General features: G+C 39.3%; 1 pseudogene; it reads right to left on the reverse strand.

Annotated features, from left to right (window-relative positions):
* Positions 1 to 3817: 3817 nt before the first annotated feature.
* On the reverse strand, positions 3818 to 4172 carry LOC132215156 (ubiquitin-conjugating enzyme E2 D3-like; annotated as a pseudogene).
* Between the last annotated feature and the right edge of the window lie 17299 nt (positions 4173 to 21471).

Here is a 21471-nt window from a genome sequence, read left to right on the forward strand (position 1 = left end):
TTGTGAGGTAGATGCTACTCTTATCTCCCACAAGTCGAAAATGGAAGTTTTATGAAGTTGACGTTTTCCCTCAAGATCTCATATTAAGTAAGTGGCAGAGTTCAGAATCAAAAGGCTGACTTCAGCATTTCCGCTTTTTAAATCCTCCTGGATTAATTTTTTTTTTCTGAAATACTGCACAGATGTAACCAACAGCGTCAGAAGCAATGGCTCCTTGCCATCAGAAACAGTCAAAGGGGGAGGATAGGTTTCTCAGAGGAAGCAATGTTGACCACGTGTGCTCATCAGGCAGAAGATCCACTGCAGAGATTTTACCTCTTTCAGGCTCCAATGAACTTTGCAGGTCAAAAACAGTTCACATCAGAGAGCACACAGCTTCTAAACCAAGGCCGGCATCCAAACTCACTCATATAGCCCCCCCACATAGCCCCCCCCGTTCCTTTCTCCATCTCTCCCCCAACCTCTTTTTTTAAATGTTGGGCTCTGTCTCTATACTTGCAAGGTCTTGATAATCTTGGGTATTTCATTACTTAAATGACCTCGGTAGCCTTGCTTTGTCAATTCAACAGTTGTAATGAACCCAAGTAATGTTTTTGAACACCTGTGATGTGTTAAAATGCTCCGAAGTACCCCAGATAGTGTATTATGGAAAAGAGTAGGCTTATAGTACACCCTTGATATACAGAAAACTTCCATCTTAGCTGCCATCCTTGGTCCTGGACTCTCCTAGACAACCTTGGTCTGTTGTAGCCCACATTTCCATGTGACAGTGTTGGTGATGATACCCTTGGAAAGACTCGATGCAGGTTGGGTGCTGATAGCTGCCATTAAAGTGAGGCTTTTCAGATGGTTTATGGGTCAAATGTCTGAATGAGTCTTAGATATTATCTTCAAAGTCAAATGAGCAGTCTTTGACTTTGCAGAAGAGCACAAGGTTGTGGGGAAGAGATACAAATGAAAAAGGCCTCTTTCTGCCTTTTCTCTTTGGTCCTTCCATCCTGAATTGCTAGCTTAGTAGTTTGCAGGTGCTCTTTTATAGACCCATATTGATCCATGATTACATTATTCAAGCCTTGGCAAAATAAGAAAAATGTGTTTATAAATTTTGTTTCAGGAAATTATGTTGGTGACAATGACAGTTTGAGAAGAAACCAATTGCTTGGCAAGGTAAAGTTTTGCAATCTTTTGTTGATTCATTACACTTTTGGGGCACTTTTCCTGGCCCATTCAATACAACCGTCTGGGTACTGCTCTTTCAGCTTGCCAGGGTTTAGGCTCACTGAGTCGGACAATTGTTTTGGCTCTAGAGTCCAGGGTCTCTAGACAGATGCTATAATGGTCATTTTTTATCTTTGCAGACTTGAGTATATGACTTTCAAAAGCATAATTAGTGTCAGAGATGCCATGAATGGCGCAGGGAATGTTGTGGACTGAGACCCCAGTGATGCCATTTACACAACAGTAGGTTTTCGGTCTGTGTACATGGCACCCGTGGAGTGGTGCTGTGCCCAGCTTTCCCAACCATATGTGGCAGTCTTGACTGTCTGGGTCACTGTGGTCATAATGTAACGTTTATCTTTCCCATAATTAGCTGATTATTGCCACAGACTCTATTTGTCCCCTCCTTGTACCTATTGATGAATTCTAGGGTCACTTTATTCTTGTGACTCATTGAGAATCCAGGGTTTGTTCTCCATTAAAAGTTGATCTGAGGCTTTATGGCCAAGAAGAAGAGATACTGAACTGCAGTATTATATGTGATAATCACACTGCTTATTTTCTAAAAGTGTTCAAAGGAGGTACAATTAAGAGTGAAAAGAATTTGGCCTGAGACTTGTTAACTGTGTGACCTTGTGGTAGATGCTTAACTTCTTTAGAATTTTAATTTTCTCATATGCAGAATGGAGATAGCAATGTACACTTGGCAATTATTTTTCTTTGGGTAAAAATTAGATGAGATATGGATGTGGAATGTTTGAGACAGGGTCTAGCACATATTAGCTGCATACATTAGCTGCCCCCAACATGAACATTAACTTCTCCTCATCCTTTTCATCTTGTTGTTGAGCTCTGTTATTGTAAGGATTGTTGTGTATTATTTTAAAAAATGTTTTCATTGATTTTTTTTTTAGAGAGAGACATAAAGGGAGAGGGGAAAGGGAGAGATAAATAGAAACATTGATGAGAGAGAAACATTGATCACCACCCACTGGGGATTGAGTCTGCAACCCCGACATGTGCCCTGACCAGGAATTGAACCAACGACTCCTTGGTGCATGAGTGAATGCTCAACCACTGGGCTACACCATCTGGGCTGTTATGTCTTCTTGGTAGATTGACTCTTTCATTATTCTGTAGCATCCTTCTCTGTATCTGGTAATTTTCTTTTCTCTAAAGATCACTTCATCTGATATTATTATAGCTAAGCAGCTTTTTTCTTGATTGGTGTTTCCATTGTATATATTTGCTACTGTATTAGTATATTTCAAATGAGTTTCCTGTAGATAGCATATAGTAGGGTCATTACAAAATTTTGATGATTTCTGTTTTAATTGATGTATTTAAACCCTTTATATTTAATGTAATTTTTGATATGTTAGGATTTAAGTCAAGTCTGTCACTTTGTTTTGTTTGTTTAGTTTTATGTTTCTCTCTTTCTCCTTTTCTACCTTACCTGTGGGTTACTTTAACATTTTTCTGTGTTATATTTTGCTCTACGTTAGTGTTTTTAGTATATATCTTTATAGAATTTATTTTGGTTTATGCAACTTTATTAAAGAAAATCAAATCAATTACTAGCAGAGCTATAAGTTTATCACTCATCCATTGACAACTTGCATCACTTATTCAGTGCTATGTTAAATAGTTTATTGGAAGGTAGATTAACTAATAGCTCCAAGATGCCTAACAATTTAAGTAAAAAATTTCAAACCGTTTGAGACCCTATTTTGGAATACAAAGTGTGTTTGACTTCCAATTTCCATTCTCTGTGGAACAAGAACAGGCCATTCCTTTAGTGACACACACAAAATACATCACACTTTCTGTTCTGTTGATGCTATAAATTCAATACTAATTCTCCAGCCACATTGGTTATGAGCATAAAGTATACCATGGAACCTCAGATCTCTAACAGTGAAAGGCTTAAACAAGAATGGATGCTGCTAGAATAATGCTGCTTCCTTTGATGGGACAACAGAGCATCCATCTTCCTCCCCCTGATGATTTTTTCAGCATGTTAGAGCAGTGAGGAATGGTTTTAGTATCATCACTGAGTTAGAGTGAAGACATTGGCCACATAATATACATGCTCTGCTTAAAAGAAAATTCTGAATCTTGAGCAACTGTACTCTTATACCTACTTTATAGTTTCTAAAAGCAGTTATTGTTCAAAGTGGGAAGAAGTTAAGTTTTTTCAGATGAGCATGTGGATGAATGGAGGGAGATAAAAAAATTAATTTTAAATAGGTGAGGACTGATAGGAGAACAGCTGGAAAGAAAAAGGAAAAAGAACAGTAATTCAAAGTTTATTCCAGCTATAATACAGGCTATTCTTATTTATTTATCCTCACTTGAGGATTTTTTTTTTTTTGAGAGAGATAGAGAATGGAAGGGAGAGAGAGACAGAGAGAGAAATATTGATGTGAGATAGACACATCAACTGATTGCTTCCTGCATATACCCTGACTGGGCTGGGGATCGAGCCTGCAACTGACCTACATGCCCTTGACTGGAATCAAACCCACACCCCTCCAAGCTGACGCTCTAACCACCGATAAAAACCAGCTAGAGCAGTTATTCTTATTTTGAAGTAGCATCACATGGCATACTTCTGAGTCCATTCCCAAGATATTCTGTCATACTTATTTCTGTCTGTTTTACAGATCCTTGGCGAGCTCTGGTTACTAGGGGTCATCTGGGTTTGGATTACATAGCAGTGAACAAATAGATAGAAGAACTTTAGAAATAGTTAAAGCAGGAGACCACTGTGATCTTAGACTATTGAGACAAATGCTGCCATTACTGTTGATATTTGGATGATAAATTCTTGTAAATTCAACCTTGGGTGGTTTGAGGGGGTAGTCTGTAGGAAAATGAATTGTCAGAAAGAATACGCTGCCTTTATATGGGCTGTCATTAGGCCCCATAACTGTGGCTTGCCAATGGGACATTAGAATTTTTGAAAATAGTTTTCTCAGTGGTTGCCCTAGAGATGACCTTATATTATCTTCTAAAGACAGACTAATTTATATGCCTGAAGTTCAAGTCAGATATTCCAAATCTCCTTTACCTTTCCCTGCCCTCCCACTGAATTATGGGGAGAGAAAAGCACACATTATTAATACTTGTAAGTAGTCTCAAGTAAATGTGTAAGTTATATGCTTGAGTATGTATTTTAAAGTACAAAAATAAAAAGGTGTTAAATATTGGAATTTTTTACCACTACCTGCCATCACCCTTTTTATGTGTTTGATTTTTTGCTATTGATCTACACATGAAATTATATAGAGATTCTTTTTATTTTCGAAACAGGATAATTTTTTATTTGATTAGTTTCCAGTGTTCAAGAGCCTGATCACTGTGTGTTTATTGACCAAATTTTAGAAACCATGACAGCTCAGGAAACAGAATATATTTCTTCCAAATAATCTATTTACAGTCAGAAGAAACCTCTCCTGAATTGTGTTGTAATTATTTCTTTGCTTTTAAAAATATTATGCCATCTATGTCTTCCTGTTTTGCCTGATTTTGAACTTTATGTAAGTGGAAATATCCATTTATATTCTTTTGTATCTTGCTTCTTCTGCTTAATATTATTATGAAAATCATTCATGGGGTTTTAGGGTAGATATAAGTTAACAGGTAAACTATATACTACCTAACAGAACAATTAGAAAAATAATTGAACAGAGATTTCAAAAAGGAGGACACTTAAATGACCAAAATTATATTAAAAGTGCACAGCCTCACTAGTAATCAGAAATATGCAAATAAAAGAAAAAAAACACTAAACAATACCACCATTTACCTGCCAGATTTGAAAAACTTTAGAAATGTGACATTTTTTTGTTGGTGAAAGTGAATAGCAGTAAGGATTTTCATACACTGCAGGTGGGAGCAAAATTTATAGTGCAACCATTTTTTGAAAACCCCCAGGCACAATGTGGGGCAAGACCTCAGCAGTTCCTCCCTTGCCTGTGTAACACAGAAACTCTGAAACACATGTGAATCAGGGCTCCTGTCAGTAATATTTACAGTTAGATTATTCACAGTTGCTCCAAACTGGAAAGAACTGGATAAATCAATTGTAGTAGATTCATAAAATAGAATGCTATATACAGCAACAAAAATGAGGACAGTGGCATTCACTTTATATTTCAGTGAATTAAGTTTATCTCTTCTCCATTTTGTCAGTTATGCACTATGTCTAGTGAAATTTTGGGAGTTTTCTCCTCCAACTAACATAATCTATAGAAATGCTCCATTTCTCATGTTGAAAACAGTTCATCATATTTATTTATTTATTTACTAGAGGCCCAGTGCACGAAATTCGTGCATGGGTAGGGTCCCTAGTGGCTGCTGGCTGCCAGCTGGGGCCTCCTTTCCCCAGCTGCTGGCTGCCTTCCAGGGCCTTCCTTCATTTCGTGCCACTCCCTGGTGGTCAGCGTACTACATAGTGAGCCATCAAAGTCCTGAGGGGACACTTTTCACATTAGGCTTTTATATACATAAACTAGAGGCCCGGTGCACAAAAATTTGTGCACTCGGTTGGGTCCCTCAGCCCGGCCTGTGCCCTCTCACAGTCTGGGACCCTTCAGGGGAATGACCACCTGCTGGCTTAGGCCCGCTCCCAGGGGAATTGGGCCTAAGCTGGCAGTCAGACATCCCTCTAGCAGCCCGGGAGCCCTCGGGGGATGTCCACTTGCCAGCGGGGAGCAGGCCTAAGCTGCAGTTGGACATCATTAGCGCTGCTGAGGAGGTGGCAGAGGCTCCCACCACCACCACTGTACTGGCAGCCGTCAGCCTGGCTTGTGGCTGAGCAGAGCTCACCCTGTGGGAGCTCACTGACCACCAGGGGGCAGCTCCTGTATTGAGCACCTGTCCCCTGGTGGTCAGTGTGTGTCATAGTGACCAGTCATTCCCAGTTGTTCTGCTATTAGGGTCAATTTACATATTACCCTTTTATTATATAGGAGTGCCTGGCCAGCCTGGGTGAGGGGCTGATGGCTGTTTTCAGGCTGGCCACAGCCTCTTCAGGGTAGGGGTTCCCCTTGGGGTGCCTGGCTAGCCTGGGTGAGTGGCTGATGGCTGTTTGCAGGATGGCCTTGGCCCCCAGCCACCCAAGCTCCCAGTGGAGGCTGGCTGGAAGCTGGTATCTGGGATTTATTTGTCTTCTATAATTGAAACTTTGTTGCCATGAGCAGAGGCCACAGCTGGCTCAGGGCAGGCGGGAAGCTTGGCTTCCTCCATCACCCGGCCAAGCAAGCCTCCTGCTTGCTCTAGCTCTGTGGCTGCCAGCCGCCATCTTGGTTGGGTTAATTTGCATATAGTTGCTCTGATTGGCTGGTGGGTGTGGCTTGGGGGAATAGCATAGGTATGGTCAGTTAGCATCTTTGAATTTTATTAGTGTAGATTTTGAGGTAGCATCACATGGCATATTCCTGAGTCCATTCCCAAAATGTCTGTTGTACTTACTTCTTTTTAGAAAATGTCTATTTTATTTTTTTGTTAATCCTCACCTGAGGATATCTTTCCATTGATTTTTAGAAAGAGCAGAAAGGAGAGGGAGAGGCACATGGATTGGTTGCCTCCTGCAGGGGCCCTAACTGGGGTGGGGGATCTAGCCTGCAACCGAGTTACATGCCCTTGACTAGAATCAAACCTGGAACCTTCAGTCCTCAGACCGTCACTTTCACCACTGAGCTAAACCAGCTAGGGCTATGCTCATTTTTTATTCAAATAAAATCTAAATGACTTGCTGCATATTTTTTTCAACTCAAAGAACAAAGCAAAGTTTAAAATTGTGGTGCTCTCAACAGGTCAGCCCAGTGTGGTCCTACCTGTCACACAGCATGGTCTCTGACATTTGAAAAAAGCTCTTTGGGAATTCCAGAAAGCAAAATGCTGCAGAGATCAAGGTAGCAGACAGAGTTCAACTGAAAGGGAAAATACTATTTGGTGTTTATTTTGAGAATCTATACCTGGGAACATTTGAGAATAAATTCTTCAAAAATTTGTGATTGGGCTTAGAAGCTGATGAATGAATTTGCAATCTTCGAGTCTTTTTCTTTTTTTCTTTTTTTAAGCCCATGAAGGATTAAGGAGGAATGGGGAAAAGGTGAGCACTCTTCCCAGTTCTGGTGGAGCACCAGGCATTCTACATCTAGTTTAGACTTAGGAGATTTCATTCCAAGCTTTTGGAAAGTGACCTGATACTTGCTCACAGCTCCCTTTAGCATCCGTTTACAGCTACTGGAGCAGCAGTTTGTGTTTTCAGGGGGTGATTCTATGTAACTAGGCACTGCAGGTCTGGCAAAGCCTGGACAGTGCTCTGTAAGTCAGCTCTAACCTCTCAGCAGTGGGATAGCAATAGCAGCCATTTACTCACCTGACTTTGATAGCATTTGCTAAGTTTTCCAGGCATACATGCCAGACTGAAATGGCAGCGGACCAGGATTTTATGCATATTGGAGACATTCAATTATATTTCCAAGGGAGAATTTGGCATTCAAATACAAGCTTCCTTTTGCCTGCAGGTATAATAGAAAAGCACTGTAGTGCAGAATAGACGTGTCAAGGTGTCTTCCGGAGGGGAGGAAACCCAGACTGTTAAATGAAGATCATAGAAATGTCTGCTAGGACACACCCCAAAGACTGTCTGCCTGGTCTTAGTTCCTCTACTTCGGTTGATCCAAGATCCACCCTCCAGCCTGCTGGACTGAGGCATCTATAGCTAATCTGGCTCCAGTTAGTGCTCTCCTTCTGGATTGGAGCGTTTAACCTCAATTTACCAAGCGTGATCCTGATCCCTGTGGATAAGCCTCCTGCCGTCTGGACCATGGTTACATAAATTCTGAGTGCTTGGCTGTATTGCATTAGCAGCCCGGTCAGCTACCAGGTCTTCAGTTTTCCCATCTGTAAAATGTAAGAATTAGACTAAATGGCTCTTACATCTAGATTGATTAGCTTTGACCTGAGCTTGTCTTTCAACAATATGCCTTTGCCTTCCAAGACGGATTTTTGCATTCAGGCTGGAAACTGTTAGCTTAGCTTGCAAAATACCCTAATCTTCTGCCTATTCCTGGCTAGACATCATCATTTCCTGAGGATCCAGCAAGGTGTGTACTAGTGTCAGTCCTGAATAGCCACAAAGACAGCTAACAAGGAAAATTATTTATAATGTTACTTTGTAATAATTTTAAGATCAGGAGTTCTTAACTTTAGGCTCAGGGACTCCAGAAATGTGTGTGTGTGTGTGTGTGTGTGTGTGTGTGTGTGTGTACGCGCGCGCGCCTGTCTTCTCATTTTCTTATGAAAGAGGGTCCAATGCTTTTACCAGTTTCTTTACTCAAAGACCTGAGAACCTTTGATTTGAGGTGTATCTTGCATAGTAAGAAAAGCATATATTTGGGCAAAATTTCTAAATGTAGTCAATGCACTGTACATTGAACATATGGATTTATGTGTTAAGTGAACAACTTCCCATATTTTTCCTTGTAAAACTTCAGTAGACAAATTTTAATGCAGGACATCACAAGCAGACACCTCCAGGATTGCATTTATTTCCCTTCAGTGTTGGTTTCTATCTCCTTTCCTCTCCCTCTCCCTGCCTTCCTCACATCTTTCTTCCTCTTCCTCACTATTTCTTTGATCTTCTTTCTCCTTTTCTTCTGCCCCTCTCCCTCCCCCTCCAGTTTTCTTCTCTATCTCTTTTTGTCAAATAGCTTTAGGGCAGAAATGACACCTTCTTTACACTTGTATTCGCAGCTCCCAAGTCACTTCCTAGCATGTAATGGTTCCTAAAAAAATTATTGTGTGAACATATGAACAAAGCATCCAGAACTGAGGTTGTTCTTATTATTTCAACTGTAAGGCATTCAGGTTGGATCTGGGAAAGTGTGGAAAGTATTCCTCAGGAAGAGTTCTAGGTCATCTATGGCTAAGAAAGGTACAATTTGCTGAAAGTGATGCATCTTCTCAAGTACAAGCAAGGCCCCAGGATTTTGAGATGTCTGTTGGGGTAGTCAGTTTCCAAGGTGGCCTCCAGCGATCCCTGCCTGGTATTCACACCCTTTTATAGTTTCCTCATTGTACCAGGGTTGGTCTGTGTAACCAGTGGCCTATGGTAGAAATGATTGTATGCCATTTCCAAGATTAAGTTATAAAATAGTACAGCCTCTCTCTCTCTCTCTCTCTCTCTCTCTCTCTCTCTCTCTCTCTCCCTCCCTCCCTCCCTCCCTCCCTCCCTCTTTTCCCATGACCATTACTTCCTCTGGGGAAAGCCATGCCATGAGCAGCCCTATAGACCCACAGGAGGAAGCATCCATTAGCAACCATGTGAATGAGGTAGGATCCTCTAGATCAGGGTTTCTCAACCTGTGGGTCGCGACCCCTTTGGGGGTCGAACGACCCTTTCACAGGGATCATCTAAGACCATCCGAAAACACATATATAATTACATATTGTTTTTGTGATTAATCACTATGCTTTAATTATGTCCAATTTTTAACAATGAAAATACATCCTGCATGTCAGATATTTACATTACGATTCATAACAGTAGCAAAATTACAGTTATGAAGTAGCAATGAAAATAATTTTATGGTTGGGATCACCACAACATGAGGAACTGTATTAAAGGGTCGCGGCATTAGGAAGGTTGTGAACCACTGCTCTAGACTCAGTCAAGCCTTAGATTATGTAGCTGATACCTGAGAGACCCTGAGCCCAAATCACCCAACTATGCAATTCTTAGATTAGTGACCACCGGAAACAGTAAAATTATCAACATTTGTTGTTCTAAATTGCTAAGTTTGGAGTAGTCTATTACATAACAATAGATAACTAGTACAATTGTTGGGTGACACCTCTGGGTGGTGGTAGACAGAATTAAGGAGCTGGCATTAGCTAATAAGCTTTTACTTTCTGTTTTGCTGATTTATATACAGGCTGGGGCAGACACAGCTCTGACAGTTAGATTATGTCCTTGGGGAAATAATTTTTCTCTTTGGAATTCCTGTTTATCATACGTATAGTGAAGAAATTGACATCCCAGCACTGTATAATTTTTCTGTATGAAATTGAGTTCTATAACTCCTAATGAGGCCAGCATCAACTTGTTTCTAAGAAGAACATTTCTTTTCCTCTAATTAACCACAGACTTATTAACCACTAACATAGATTGTACTCATTTATAGTCAAAGGAAGTTATGCTCCTCAAAGTCAGGACTGTCTTGTGCACTCCTATAGCTCCACTTCTAGTACAGTTATTGATATATGCACAGTTCAGTAAGCATATGTTGAGAACCTGAATTGCTGGAGAAGAGGAGCATCTGCTCTCATGGGTATTACATCCACTGATATTGACTTTGGGACTTGAGGCAGGTGAATGTGCTCTGAGAACTTTGGCTTGGGATCCAATGAATTTTGCTGGTATTTTTGACAGGCAGAATCACCCTGCTTAGAATGAAGGGTGAATATTAGAAGCGGGGTGTGGGGAAGGATTAAAACTAGGTTGATCAGCTCTGGCTGATGTGGCTGTTTGTTGATCATTGTCCTGTGCACCAATAGGTCTCTGGTTCAATTTCCGGTCAGGGCACAGACCCAGGTTTGGTCCCCAGATGGCATGTGTGTGATGTTTCTCTCTTTCTCCCTCCCTGCCTTTAAAAATACACCAATAAAAACATATTAAAAATACACAAAAAACTAGGTTGGTCATACCCTATTGTGTGTTTGTTACCATCCTTTATCATCTTTGAGTCTTTATCCCATTTATATCTATATCTTTACCTATATCTGTACCTGAGTCTATATTTATTCATGGACATCTCATCTCTCCTTAGATATCTCCACCTATTTAAAATTATTATAATTATTGTGGGAGATTTGTCCTAAGCTTTAGCAGGCGTTATTTGTTACATCTGTTATTCTGCTACATTTCAGGAAACTTTACCAGAGTGAAGCATCTGTCTGCTACTTACATATAAACAAATCAAAGTGAACATATCTAGCACTATCATTTTTTAACATCATTTTTTTAAAACTTGGAAAGCCTTATCAATAAATGATATTGTTGTCATGGAACGTGTGCAGTGTAAATGCATTTTCCGCCAGCTATGCATTAGGCTCTCACAAGGGCAAGGGAAATTGAAACTGTCTTTCTAATGGATCATAAATCTTGGAAATGATTTGAATTCATGGATTAAATGTCAGCTTTGAAAGCATTTGCTGCTTTATCCTGGATCTTAAAAGAAAGAACATTTCTATGACAAATCCAATTAGTGCATTTTCATATTCTACATTGTAGTTTTCCAGAATAATATTCTTCAAAGAAATAATATGGCAGCCTGATAATCTTTCCTATTAGAAGATTTTTATTATTATTAAGCTTCTCTCTGCTGAATTAGGAAATGCTTGGGGATTAAGAACACGAAGGTGTGTGTTGTATTAACATGTCGATTATGATTAAAAAATGGTGGATCGCCTCACAGAAATACCAAATGTTATGTTAGCGAATAAATGGCTACCTCAGCTGTATGGGTGTGACTGGGGTAAAATCTGAATTCCTACGTAATTTCCTTCACGTTTCTCCCCTCCACTTATGCAGCTCCTAAGAGAAGGAAATTGTGACTACTTTCTTGACTTGGAATAAATAACTGGCAACTTCAACACGTCTCTCCTTGCCCAAGCGCAAATGAAAAGCTTTCTATGAAAACAAGCAGATTTTCCCTTTTGGTCTGGGGACTTGTTCCAGGCGCTGCCTCCTGTCCTTTAATTAGAGATCTTACACACTCTCTCTCTGACCTATTTTCTGTTGCTTCACATATTCATATGATCTCTTCCCCGAGTCTCTGCAGACTGACAGCATCTTCTGATGTGCACCAAGCGTCCTCTTTCCCAAGGATCTTCTTTAGATCCCATCCTCCTTGACTCCTTCCTGCATCCTGAGGAAATGTGATACCCTCCCTATGTTTGACACCAAGACACCTCTGTCTGAGCCAGAGCCTAGTGCTCCTCTCTCCAGCTTCAATAGGAGAAAAGAGTGAGCTTTTGTGGTTTTCTCCATGGCCCGATGGCCACGGTGCCATTTTAAGGAAGACTTGGGGCATGGTGCACATTTCCTCCTCTAGCTGAAATTTTAGTGGCAGTCCAAGGCTTTGTGATTGCACATTGTCAAGGTCATTAGTTTTTACAACATAATCTCAGGCTCATGAAGTTAGATGCTCTATAGGGTTTTAAAGAGGTGGATTGTGTCTAAAATTGGTTGTAAAATACCACATTGAGCTATATGATACTTGGCCCTTTGGCCAGACTTTCATGGCTAATAGGGGCTAGCTGCCTATCCTTCAGGAGAATTCTCCAGCTCTGATGCACCCAGAGGGAGCGGTTTCTGTGGCTCTTTAAGTAACACTGTCTTAATTTGTGCATTTTCACTTTCATATATATGCTCCCTTCTACCTGCCTCGATATAGAAGGGCATGATACTGACCACATCTTCATCAATCTAGAATGACACAGGCTTATCATTGTTGGCTCTCATCTTTTTAATGGGAGAACGCTTCGGTTATATAGACTTCATTATCCTTGATACCTGAGTCCATTCCCTGATCTTTAGAAAATAGTGTGCATTATCTGCCTGGTTCACTTGAAGATTAGACCTTCATGGCTAAGTTTCCTATGTGCCTACATTGTTACAGCATCTCTCTGTTATTTGACACTTTATCAACAAGACTCTATTTCCTAGCATTTATCCCCCACTGTGGTGCAAGTGGAATCCTTTATAAATTTCTTGCATCTCGCTTCATCTTCCCCAGTTTTTCTCTACTCCTACCACTACCGCCTTCATTCATTCAAAACTATTTTTTTGAGCACCTGCTATATCCTAGACACCACTCTAGAGTCTGGGAATACAGGCATGAGCAAAACAGAGGAAATCACCTGCCATGGAGCTTGCATTATCCTGGCAGCTTCTTTAAGACCTTTGACTATAACCCCTGTTCTTGGTCCTTTTCTCTCTTCTCTATGACCAAGTGTTTCAGCCTTATGAGAATCTATCTCTCCCACCAGCCTGGCTCTGCCACAACAGGCACTAAACGCAGGTGCCTGATTCTGCCAACAGATGCAGGAGACCTGCTTCTGGTGTTTCATTTTGCCTATTTGAAGCACACTTTCTTGACAGAAACATTAGAATAATATGAACAATTATAGTGACAGTCTTTAGTATTGTTAGTACTTTTCTTCAGCTACATTACGGGTTTAAAAAATATTTGTGTGGGCTGTCCAAATGTAACCTCTGGTTTCCCACCAGAAAGTTTCCAAGCAGATTGTCGAAACTCAAGGTTATCAGTAAGAAGTTTTTTGTGTGCCATAATTTAAGATGGTGATGATGACCTTGAAGCTCCCTAAGTTTCAGAAATGGCATCTAAATTATCAAAGAGTGATTACCTATTCTTTAATCTATTTTTAGATTTATTTTTCTATATTCTATTTCTTTGAAGAGTGGTAATCTTCTATACAGGATGGATATAATAACTCAATTGATTTCTTCACTCCCCAATAACACCTCTATCATTTGACCAGATGAGATAACAAAAAGTTTACTATACTCAGGAGCCTCCTTGGCAAAATAGAAACCCATGATTCTAGGTTATCTTTGAAGCCTGGGAAAAGTAACAGAGATGAATTGTCTCATCTCTTTGACCGAACAGCCTCTCCAGAACAAAAACATTTTTTGAAAAATGAGATAAAATGGTGTCTAGTGAGTCATGATTTCGGGTTAGTGCAAGCCCGAAGCACCCAGGAAGGTCTGCTTTGTGCGTCTCAATTAGCAGTATGCATTCATGGGGCTCCTCCGGTTCTCTCAGGGGCCCAATTATCGGCTACCTACTCTGTTCCACAGCCTCCTAGGGCCACAGAGAGGAAAGGAGGTACTGAAGGTTACAAAGGCCCAATGGCCAGCTTATGAGGAACGCCCTGGGCATTAAGGAGCTCAAAGCCACACGTGTCTTCCCTCTGCCTTTTCATTTCTTTCTGTGTTTAGATTTTGGGAATGTGGGCAGAGAATATTCTTTAGGGGACCATGGACTGGCTGGATGAATACAGGCTGAACTTCAGGAGCTCCCTCTTTGTTTTTGCTCAGCTTTCCTAGGCAAAGGCTTGGAAGAGAACCAGAGGAGGGAGGGGCTGTAGGGACTGCCAACCCTTTTACTTAGACTGCTGCTTGCTCTGTGTCTCTCTCTGCAGCCTCCAGTCGGGTGTGAAAGCTGAAACAGTTTCAGATCCTTTTGTTTGGGTGCCTTGGAGGGGTCATTAGATTTGGATGAGAGGAGCTGTGGTTCTTGTTATAGAAGCGTTAGCTCTAGAGTCAAGTTCAATCAATTCCACTTCTAAAAATTTCTTCTAAAGAAATAATGCTGATGAAGATGAAGCCTTATCTGTAAATCTGTAGAAATACTGCCAGAGACAGAAATAGAATGCAGTGGTTAAGGTGGTTAAGAGTTTGCTCAGGACGGAATCAGAATGTCTAAGTGTTGCCCTGACCGGTTTGGCTCAGTGGATAGTGCGTCAGCCTGAGGACTGAAAGGTCCCAGGTTCGATTCCGGTCAAGGGCATGTACCTTGGTTGCGAGCACATCCCCAGTAGGGCGTGTGCAAGAGGCAGCTGATCGATGTTTCTAACTCTCTATCTCTCTCCCTTTCTCTCTGTAAAAAATCAATAAAATATATTAAAAAAATAAAAATAAATAAAAAGACAAGAACCTGATAATTAAAAAAAAAAGAATGTCTAAGTGTAAATTCTAGATATGTAATTTGTTGGGCATGTGACCTTGAGCAAATTATTTAACTTCTTTTTTGTCAGTTTCCTTAGTTTCTCAAGGGAGTATTATCACTGTACCTATTTCATAGAACTGTTGTAAACATTAAATTAGTTAAGACTATCAATTGCTTAACACAATGTATGCCATATATAATGAGCACTTGAATAAATATTAGGTCATACATTATTATTATTTTTAGGTGATTTATCATAACATTGTTTATAATGGAAAATTGGAATGACATAAGTATCCATTAGTCAGAAACTAATTAAAGAAGCCATTATGGTTTCATGTAATATGAGACTATACAGCTATTAACAATGATATTTCAGAAGACTTGTTAATGACATGGAAAACTATTGCTCACTGTTAAAAACAAGTTACCAATATGCATAGGGAAGATCATTTTGTTAAAGATACTGTAGGGATGTATGCAGAAAAAAGGACAGAAGATATGCACACAAAGTGTTAGCCGTTGGATCACAGCTGATTTTTCTTTTCTTCCTTGTTATATTTTCCATTACAAATAAGCATTCCAGTTGCAGAGCAAAGTATATGTATTTTTTTTATTAAGAAATTTTAATGTTGCAGGTGTCCCCATTATTCCCCCACTTTGCCCACCTTCACCCAGCCCCACCTCTACCTCCCTTGGCCTTCACCAAACTATTGTCCGTGTCCATGGGGCATGCATTTGGTCTTTAGCTAATCCCTTCACCTTCTTTATGGGTCACCCTCACTCCCCCCCAACCCCGGCACCAGCCAGTCTGCTCCGTGTATCCATGCTTCCAGTTCTGTATTTGTTTGTCGGTTTATTTTGGTCCTTAGGTTCCATATATGAGTAAAATTATATGGTATTTGTCTTTGACTGACTTATTCCACTTAGCATAATACTCTCCAGGTCCCTCTATGCTGTCGCAAAAGGTAAAAGTTCATTCTTTTTCACAGCCACATGGTATTCCTGGTATAAATGTAACATAGCTTTTTTATCCACTCTTCTGCTGATGGGCACTTTTATATGTATTCTATTAAAGGAAGAATGAATTTGCTTTAGTAACTTAATCATTCTCTTTATAAAATGGGAGTAAAAGTGATGGCTGAGTCATTGGATTGTTGTCATTAAGTGTTTAGCACACTGCTTCTTCCTCATTCTGTCCTGCCCTGACCACCCGATAGAGTTAGCCCAATATCATCTTTCAGTGTATTCTCCTGCCTTATTTGTTTCGTATCATTTATCTCCCTCTGAAATTAACTTATTAATTTATTTGCATTTTTTCCTTTTTTTTATGTTTTTCTCTCTGGAATGAAAAGTCCATATCTGGGAGACCTTGGTTTTGTTTACAGCTGAGGTGTTTAGAATATCACCTAGCAACTCAGGTATTTAATAACTAATTGTTGAATGAATAGTGAATATCAGTAAGTTTTGCAAAGTGATCCAAAAAATGTTAACTATTGATATTTGAGACAGAAATATATTTCACTCCAAATACCTAAATAATAAATTAAAACAGAAGGCCTATCTCTAGTTAATGATCATGTAAAAAGTCATATCAAGAACTAGCACTTTTATAGGTTTACTAGATACCTGGCCTCAGTTTTCTAGGTTAATTTAAATAGCTATCTAGTTGAACCAGTTACCTCATCATCTTATTTAATTTTTGCAGTAATACTGTGAGGTCTGCTACTTCCTTGTTTTACACAGTATTCTGAGAATTTTGCAGATCATGTGAATGAGGCTTAGAAAGGTTCAATAACTTGCTCAAGTTCACACAACTAATAGAACACAGAGCTGGGATTGACACCCGGGGAGTCTGGCTCTCCAGTTTTGTTCGTACCCACCACAATATAATACTAATGCTAAGGAACTCTAAAATTTATCTGGATATGGAATTATGTTTACATTTGTGTATGCCAATCAAGTATTTGGTGTTAGGCTGAGTTGTTCAATACTTTCAAAAGAGAAGCAGGAGTTGTACACATTCAAAATTTGAAAAAACTAAAGAAAATCAATAAAGCAAACAATTCTATAGTATTTCAAGCTTCAAAACAACTTTCACATACTTTATTCCATTTTATTGATCCCAAATATCTTGAATCTGATCTGAAGCTAATCTTGGAAATAAATATTATAGCCAAAGATTAATAGCCTAACTATGTAAAGGAAACTTAAAAATCGATGGAAACATTACTGATACTCTAAACAGAAAAAAATTGAGAATATAAATTCAAACAAAAATAACACATTCAAATAACTTTTAAATGCATGAAGAAATATTTATGTTTACCATTAGTCAACAAATAAAGCAAGTTAATACAATACTGCAAATCTATACAATGATGCTAAACATTATAAAAGGCATAATTCTCGATGCTGGCAAGGATTAAGGAGATGGCACTCTCAGAAACCTATAAATGAGTATAAATTAGGATAGACTTTATGGCAACTAGTTGGTCTTGTTATTTCAGGAGTCCTAAAACATCCATCCTTTGCCTCATTAGTTCTTTTCTTCTAGGTAATAATCAGAGATGCAGAAAGTATTTCTGTTTATCCTGGTGTTATTTATAATCATTAAAAAAAAGAAAGAGCGCTCCTGACCTACAAAATAACAGAGTCATAATTAAATAAATAATTGTATAAAGTTTTAGAGACATTTTTATTCTTGTAGAATAGTGCTCATGATTAAATGCTGTGTAAAGGAAAATGCAGGGGCCTAAATACTAAAATCATATTAAAATGCATATGAATGCCTAGAAAAAAGTCTGTATGAATTTTCATCAAAGTGGTCACCTTAGTTTCTTCTGAATAGAAGACTTGAGTCCTTTTTCTTTTTTATGTCTTTTTCTCTATTTTCTAAAGTTTTGGACAACAATAAAAAACAATAAGTATTCTTAAAAATAAACATACAGCCCTGAAAGTTAGTGTAAGAACTTAGTGATTTGCCTCAGCACAAAGCCCATTTTAACAATAGCTGTGTGTCGAGCAGTGGAACTTTTGCAAATATAAATTTGAAACGTCAGACCTTGAGTTGCTCTTCAATTAAAATTTAGCAATCCAGGCCCTAAAAATGACAGTCAAATTCAAGCATTCCAAATGCATTCTGAAGTTTATGTAAATGTGACAGGGGAAATAAATGACCACAAAGAAATAAAGTCTGACTGGAATCTGCGGAGTATTGTCATGCAGTCTTGTTAGATACCAGCTAGCCACTATAAAGGGGAAAAACACCCTTTCAGTCTATTATTAGCTTTTTTTCTGCCTCATTACCTTTTTGAAGCTTCGTCGCTTTTATGCTTATAGTTTTAACTACTATTGTTGGCTCTTTTCTGCCAAAAATGAATGTACCCTTTATACATGATTTCTTCCTAGGGCCTCCATTCTTCTTAACTGTGCAGCTCACACACAAGCACGTGAGCCAATGGCCCATAAACCTACACAGGGTTCGGCTTTCTTTCTTTCTGTTCTCTGAGTATGGGCTACCCATTCCTGCTCCCAAGGTACTGGCTTTTCATTTTCTGTTTTTTTTTCTTCTTACATCATGTGTGCTCATCCCTTTTTCCAATAGTTATTACTACGTTAAAAATGATTTGCTGGTCAGGGTAGGAGAAGAAGGTCGCAATTTTGTCCCTTTTCCCATCAGTTAGGATATGTTAGGTTACACTCTGGTAATACACAATACTCAAATCTCAGTAGCTTAAAACAACAAATGTTTGCCCGAACTGGTTTGGCTCAGTGGATAGAGCGTCGGCCTGCGGACCGAAGGGTCCCAGGTTCGATTCCAGTCAAGGGCATGTACCTTGGTTGCGGGCAAGGGGGTGTGCAGGGGGCAGCTGATTGATATTTCTAACTCTCTATCACTCTCCCTTCCTCTCTGTAAAAAATTAATAAAATATATTAAAAAAACAAAAAAACAACAAATGTTTGTTCTTGCTTAAATTGCAAGTCTATTGCAGATTAGCAAGGGCTTCTGCTTACATCATATATAAGATGTACACCCAGACCCAGGTGTTGGAGCCCCACCATTTGGGATATGCTGCTCACTCTGGCACAAGGAAAATAAAGTCATGGAGTATTTCACACTAGCCATTTAATGCCTTGTCCCTGAAGCGACACTCTCCACTTCTCTTCACACCTCATGGGACACAACTAGTCTTGTGATTCCACCCAACCACTGGGGAGGAGGTCAAGAACAGCCCAGCAAATAGATAGTTGGGAATAATTAGGAAACAAAGTCAATAACAACTATGCCTCTACCTCTAATATAAATACTTATGAGACTTGGATTTTGGTGGTTCTTGAGAGCCAGTTGCCTCTATTTAAATAAGCCCATGCATATCAGAATTTAACTGAATCAATAACCTTTTTTGATCATATCTGGGTGTCAGGTACTATGCTAGGTACAAGGGACACACACAACTGAGTATAATGGGGCTCTCAGCTTTAAGGGGTATCCAGTCCAGTGGGGCCAGTGGGGAAGAGAAACTCAAAGCTGCATGGTTGCGAAGCCATGTATGTCAAGTGCTATGAAAGAGGTAATATGGGGGACATTTTTCTACATCAGTAAGCATGGATTGCCTTTTTTGTTATAGTGCTTGAAATATCTGTCCACCTTTCTGACACTGATGTTCTCCCTTGAAGAACAGGGGGAGGACATTAAGATCATCGTGGGGATCGACATTTTATAAATGGTGCTGGGAAATTTGGGTAGTCATTTGGAAAAATACAAAATTCAATTCAATTTTCACTTCATACTCAAGAAAAAATTCCAAATGAATCGGAGGTTTACATATAAAATATGAAGCCATACAGAAGAAAACGTGGGCTGAACGTATTTAACTTGGCTTCCCTAAACATGACACAGAATCCAGAAGCAGGAAGGCAAACGGGTAATGCAACATATTTTTAAAAAGCCTATATTTGTGTCTGTAAACTTTTTTTGCTATCAAAAATATCTTTTCATATAAATATTATGTTTCTAAAATATAATTTCACTTATTTTTGTTGCTAGAATTGAATTATTCTGTTGATCAAAACTATGTGTGTGTGTGTGTGTGTGTGTGTGTGAAGTTATTTGTGGAAGTTTTAAAATATAGTTGCAAATTCTTTGACACTCTTCCCATTGAGAGGTGGTAGCTCAGTCCCTTGCATCAGGGCAGGTCTGGACTGTCTTGACCTGGAAGTGATGCCATGTAATTTCCAGGCTTGGTCATGAAAGGCCTTGCAGCTTCCCCTTGTTTGCTGGAACACTTGCTCTTGGAGCTCTGAGCTACTATGTACCATTTGTGAAATGGTACAACTGAAGCCCTCATGCATTGAAGGAACCCAACCCACAGGGAAAGAGTACACACAGGGTAACACTAATGTTAGCTCAGTCCTGCCTTCAGTACTCCCCTGCTCAGGCACCAGGCATGTGAGTGAAAAAGACTTCCTATCATTTTAGCTCCCAGTCATTCTACTTCCCCCTCCCCCGAGCCAGTGAACTCTTCCCCTCTGAGGCATCGGATTATGTGGGACAGAGACAAGTCATCCCTGCTGTGCCCTCTCCTGAAGTTTTTGTCCCAGAATTCATGAGCATAATAAGATGATTGCTGTGGTATGCCACTAAGTTTGGGATGGTGTTTGATGCAGCAAAATTCATTGTAATTTTTCTGAATGATATGTACTTTTTTATTCTTTCATTATAGCATGTACTTGTAAAATACTCAGACTAGCAAATAAATTAAACACAAATCATAATATGAAATAGCAGAGTGCTGCTAATTATGCAATCCAAATTATCTCCTACATTTCCTACCCATTTATAAAAATATATATTCCATATGTGTGTATATATATATATATATATATATATATATATATATATGTAGGACATACAAAGTTGCATTAAAACTTGAATATTTCTCTGAATATTTACATTAGGCGTTTAGAAGAGCATGTGACAATCTTATACGGCACTATGTAGACTCCATCAATAGTTATCCAAACTTTTCCCCCTAATCCTCACAGAAGGATATGTTTTATTGATTTGAGAGAGAGAGAGAGAGAGACATTGATTACTTGCTTCCCATACACATTTGACCAGGGATCCATGATGTAGGTATGTGTCCTGACCAGGAATTGAACCTGCAACCTTTTGGTGTATGGGACCTTGCTCTAACCAACTGAGCCACCTGGCCAAGGCTATCCAAACTTTCTTGAATATGGATCACCCATTACATGCACGCACAACTGTAATAATATATTGAGTACATGATAAAATTCACAAAATAGAAAATAAATGAATGAGATAAAACTGAATAAAAAAGGAATTCAGAAAATTTTGCTTGACACCACAATGAAACATCATGCCAACCCATTGACATGCCCACATCTCACTTAGAAGATCGCTGAAGTAGACAATGGGTAGAAAAGGATGCCAGATCCAGTTGCATGTATTTGT

This window comes from Myotis daubentonii, chromosome 14 (genome assembly GCF_963259705.1).
Source record: "Myotis daubentonii chromosome 14, mMyoDau2.1, whole genome shotgun sequence".
Lineage (NCBI taxonomy): Eukaryota > Metazoa > Chordata > Mammalia > Chiroptera > Vespertilionidae > Myotis > Myotis daubentonii.